This window comes from Aquarana catesbeiana, linkage group LG02 (assembly GCF_042186555.1).
Source record: "Aquarana catesbeiana isolate 2022-GZ linkage group LG02, ASM4218655v1, whole genome shotgun sequence".
Classification (NCBI taxonomy): Eukaryota; Metazoa; Chordata; class Amphibia; order Anura; family Ranidae; genus Aquarana; species Aquarana catesbeiana.
In genome coordinates this window covers 683,259,195-683,265,379 of record NC_133325.1, presented here as the reverse complement: position 1 = coordinate 683,265,379, position 6,185 = coordinate 683,259,195, and positions in this window count along the sequence as shown.

The window sequence follows — 6,185 nt, the reverse complement described above, 5'->3', positions numbered from 1 at the left end:
CAAAAAGGGGAAGTTCCTCTTTTCCCTCCTCCCACCATCAGGTTTATACTTCAGTATTATATGTTTTTCTTTTGCTATATTGGTTGTTACATCTATATATTTTTTATTTTTCTTCCTTGGAGGATACTTTATATTTTATGTGCATGTACACTTCGAGCGGCTGGTGTCTCAGCTCCTTTTTTTCCCCGATTATATACTTCTGTACCAAGTCATTTGGTGCAGGCAAGAGCAATGTGGTTGAAATGACGCAGAGGCATTGCGATGGGATTGTGGTGCGAGAAGCTGCACGGGAATGCGGTTCTCCTGCAACGCATTATCGTATGAACGGGTCCTTATTCCTGGATCTTCAGACCTGTCTGATGAACTTCTGCTCTTCTTCCTCAGCAGTGGGTAGATTCTGAATGCAGGACTGAGCAGTGCCACTTAATGATGTGTATGGCCATTCATAGGGGTTCTGTTCTGTGCTGCCTGTTGGCCCGCAGGCATGTCCAGGTAGGAGCACGCTGATAGAAAAGGAACGGAGCTACCTGAAAATCAGAAATAGAAAACAGGAACAATATTTCATTTAGATTGCAGAGACGAGAGGTGGAAAATGGAAGGCATCAAATGCAGTGTGTGCAGATCTTTGCTGCTGTATTTTATAAGCAGAGCATTGAAAGGCATAGTTCACCTTTACCAAAAACTATCCACGCAGATAAGAAACCTCTGTAGATAAAAAGAAGCTGTGCGGCTGTCACCAAAGTTGAATAATGCCCTTGCTATAGGTGGGGGCTCTTTACATACCTCACAAAGCCTGAATGGAAACTCCTAGGACGCTGCTAAGAGGGGCCTGGCTGTTATTGTTCATCCAACCATCACAGGAGTGAGCTCCTTCTCTGATTCAAACCCCCCATATGTGCTTCTCTCCCTGGATGCAGGAGCTCTGAGCTCAGCGTCTGGGAGCTCACTTCTGTGATGGAGAACAATAAACACTAGGCATCTCTTAGAAACATCCTGGAAGTTTTCCGGTCAGCCTTCATGAGGTGTGTATGTGGCCTACACTTATAACAGGGACATTATTCAACTTTGGTCAGAGTTGTACAATTTGTTTTCATCTTTAGGTGTCCCTTATCTGCATCAGCAGTTTTTGTAAAGGTGACCTGTGCCTTTATAGGCATTTTTATAGGGGAAACAGAAAATCTGAAAGTAGATCTAATCCCTCACCACTCTGTCTGCTGGTATACAGGAATATATACTGGACCAGTCTTCTAATTATACCACACACATCAAATACACAACTGCAGCAAGCGACATTCTGAAGGATGTAAGAGAAGAACACACCCTCTCCACAGACCACCCTGAACACACCCCCTCCACAGACCACCCTGAACACACCCCCTCCACAGACCACCCTGAACACACCCCCTCCACAGACCACCCTGAACACACCCCCTCCACAGACCACCCGAACACACCCCCTCAACAGACCACCCTGAACACACCCCCTCCACACACCCTGATCACACCCCCTCCACAGACCATCCTGAACACACCCCCTCCTCACACCCTGAACACACCCCCTCCACAGACCACCCTGATCACACCCCCTCCGCACACCCCCTCCACAGACCACCCTGAACACACCCCCTCCGCAAACCCTGAACACACCCCCTCCGCGCACCCTGAACACACTCCCTCCGCCCACCCTGAACACACCCTCCGCGCACCCTGAACACACTCCCTCCGCGCACCCCCTGAACACACTCCCTCCGCGCACCCTGAAGACTCCCTCCACGCACCCCCTGAACACACTCCCTCCGCGCACCCTGAACACTCCCTCCGCGCACCCCCTGAACACACTCCCTCCGCGCACCCTGATCACACTCCCTCCACAGACCACCCTGATCACACCCCCGCTCTCTGCGCACCCTGAACACTCCCTCCGTGCACCCCCTGAACATACTCTCTCTGCACACCCTGATCACACCCCCTCCTCACACCCCGAAAACCCTTCCTCCGCACACCCTGAACACTCCCTCCGCACACCCTGATCACACCCCCTCCACAGACCACCCTGAACACACCCCCTCCGCACACCCTGATCACACCCCCTCCACAGACCACCCGAACACACCCCCTTCACAGACCACCCTGAACACACCCCCTCCACAGACCACCCTGAACACACCCCCTCCGCACACCCTGAACACACCCCCTCCACAGACCACCCTGAACACACCCCCTCCACAGACCACCCTGAACACACCCCCTCCGCGCACCCTGAACACACTCCCTCCGCGCACCCCCTGAACACACTCCCTCCGCGCACCCCCTGAACACACTCCCTCCGCGCACCCTGAACACACTCCCTCCGCGCACCCTGAACACTCCCTCCGCGCACCCCCTGAACACACTCCCTCCACGCACCCTGAACACTCCCTCCGCGCACCCCCTGAAAACACCCCTCCGCACACCCTGAACACACTCCCTCCACAGACCACCCTGATCACACCCCCGCCCTCTGCGCACCCTGAACACTCCCTCCGTGCACCCCCTGAACATACTCTCTCTGCACACCCTGATCACACCCCCTCCTCACAGCCCGAAAACCCGTCCTCCGCACACCCTGAACACTCCCTCCGCGCACCCTGAACACTCCCTCCGCGCACCCCCTGAACACACTCCCTCCGCGCACCCTGAAGACTCCCTCCGCGCACCCCCTGAACACACTCCCTCCACGCACCCTGAACACTCCCTCCGCGCACCCCCTGAACACACTCCCTCAGCGCACCCTGATCACACCCCCTCCGCACACCCTGAACGCACTCCCTCCACAGACCACCCTGATCACACCCCCGCCCTCTGCGCACCCTGAACACTCCCTCCGTGCACCCCCTGAACATACTCTCTCTGCACACCCTGATCACACCCCCTCCTCACACCCCGAAAACCCTTCCTCCGCACATCCTGAACACTCCCTCCGCACACCCTGATCACACCCCCTCCACAGACCACCCTGAACACACCCCCTCCGCACACCCTGATCACACCCCCTCCACAGACCACCCGAACACACCCCCTCCACAGACCACCCTGAACACACCTCCTCCACAGACCACCCGAACACACCCCCTCCACAGACCACCCTGAACACACCCCCTCCACAGACCACCCTGAACACACCCCCTCCACAGACCACCCTGAACACACCCCCTCCACAGACCACCCTGAACACACCCCCTCCGCGCACCCTGAACACACTCCCTCCGCGCACCCTGAACACTCCCTCCGCACACCCCCTGAACACACTCCCTCCGCGCACCCCCTGAACACACTCCCTCCGCGCACCCTGAACACACTCCCTCCGCGCACCCTGAACACTCCCTCCGCGCACCCCCTGAACACACTCCCTCCGCGCACCCTGAACACTCCCTCCGCGCACCCCCTGAACACACCCCCTCCGCACACCCTGAACACCCCCCCTCCTCACACCCCGAAAACCCTTCCTCCGCACACCCTGAACACTCCCTCCGCACACCCTGATCACACCCCCTCCACAGACCACCCTGAACACACCCCCTCCGCACATCCTGATCACACCCCCTCCACAGACCACCCTGAACACACCCCCTCGGCACACCCTGATCACACCCCCTCCACAGACCACCCTGAACACACCCCCTCCACATACCACCCTGAACACACCCCCTCCACAGACCACCCTGAACACACCCCCTCCGCAAACCCTGAACACACCCCCTCCACAGACCACCCTGAACACACCCCCTCCGCAAACCCTGAACACACGCCCTCCGCGCACACCCTGAACACACGCCCTCCGTGCACCCTGAACACTCCCTCCGCGCACCCCCTGAACATACTCCCTCCGCGCACCCCCTGAACATACTACCTTCGCGCACCCTGAACACTCCCTCCGTGCACCCCCCGAACACACTCCCTCCGCGCACCCTGAACACTCCCCCCGCGCACCCCCTGAACACACTCCCTCTGCACACCCTGATCACACCCCCTCCGCACACCCTGAACACACCCCCCAACGCACCCTGAACACACCCCCCACGCACCCTGAACACACTCCCTCCACAGACCACCCTGATCACACCCCCGCCCTCTGCGCACCCTGAACACTCCCTGAACACACTCTCTCTGCACACCCTGATCACACCCCCTCCTCACACCCCGAACACCCTTCCTCCGCACACCCTGAACACACTCCCTCTGCACACCCTGATCACACCCCCTCCGCACCTTGAACACACTCCCTCCACAGACCACCCTGATCACACCCCCTCCGCACACCCTGAACACACCCCCTCCACAGACAACCCTGAACACACCCCCTCCACAGACAACCCTGAACACAACCCCTCCACACACCCTGAACACACCCCCTCCACAGACCACCGTGAACACACCCCCCCGCAAACCCTGAACACACGCCCTCCGCGCACCCTGAACACACTCCCTCCGCCCACCCTGAACACTCCCTCCGCGCACCCTGAACACTCCCTCCGCACACCCCCTGAACACACTCCCTCTGCACACCCTGATCACACCCCCTCTGCACACCCTGAACACACCCCCCACGCACCCTGAACACACTCCCTCCACAGACCACCCTGATCAGACCCCCGCCCTCTGCGCACCCTGAACACTCCCTCCGTGCACCCCCTGAACATACTCTCTCTGCACACCCTGATCACACCCCCTCCTCACACCCCGAAAACCCTTCCTCCGCACACCCTGAACACACCCCCTCCGCACACCCTGATCACACCCCCTCCACAGACCACCCTGAACACACCCCCTTCGCACACCCTGATCACACCCCCTCCACAGACCACCCTGAACACACCCCCTCCGCACACCACCCTGAACACACCCCCTCCACACACCCCCCCCACAGACCACCCTGAACACACCCCCTCTGCAAACCCTGAACACATGCCCTCCGCGTACCCTGAACACACTCCCTCCGCCCACCCCCTGAACACACTCCCTCCGCGCACCCTGAACACTCCCTCCGCGTACCCCCTGAACACACTCCCTCTGCACACCCTGATCACACCCCCTCCGCACACCCTGAACACCCCCCCCACGCACCCTGAACACACTCCCTCCACAGACCACCCTGATCACACCCCCGCCCTCTGCACACCCTGATCACACCCCCTCCTCACACCCTGAACACCCTTCCTCCACACACTCTGAACACACTCCCTCTGCACACCCTGATCACACCCCCTCCGCACACCCTGAATACACCCCCCACGCACCCTGAACACACTCCCTCCACAGACCACCCTGATCACACCCCCGCCCTCCGCGCACTCTGAACCCCCCCCTCCGCGCACCCTGAACACTCCCTCCACGTACCCCCTGATCACACCCCCTCCACACACCCCGAACACCCTTCCTCCGCACACTCTGAACACACCCCCTCTGCACACCCTGAACACACTTCCTCCACAGACCACCCTGATCACACCCCCGCCCTCCGCGCACTCGGAACCCCCCCTCCGCGCACCCCGAACACTCCCTCCGCGCACCCCCTGATCACACCCCCTCTGCACACCCTGAACACACTCCCTCCACAGACCACCCTGATCACACCCCTGCCCTCCGCGCACTCTGAACCACCCCTCCGCGCACCCTGAACACTCCCTCCACGCACCCCCTGATCACACCCCCTCCGCACACCCTGAACACACCCCCTCTGCACACCCTGAACACATCCCCTCCGCACCCCCTGATCACACCCCCTCTGCACACCCTGAACACACCCCCCACGCACCCTGAACACATCCCCTCCGCACCCCCCGATCACACCCTCTTCCTTCGCACACCCTGATCACACCCCCCTCCGCACACCCTGATCACACCCCCTCTGCACACCCTGAACACACCCCCTTTGCACACCCTGAACACACCCCCTCCGCACCCCCTGATCACACCCCCTCCGCACACCCCCCGAACACCCTTCCTCCGCACCCCCTGATCACACCCACTCCGCACACCCTTCCTCCGCACCCCCTGATCACACCCCCTCCGCACACCCTTCCTCCGCACCCCCTGATCACACCCCCTCCGCACACCCCGAACACCCTTCCTCCACACACCCTGATCACACACCCTCTGCACACCCTGAACACATCCCCTCCCTTCGCACACCCTGATCACACCCC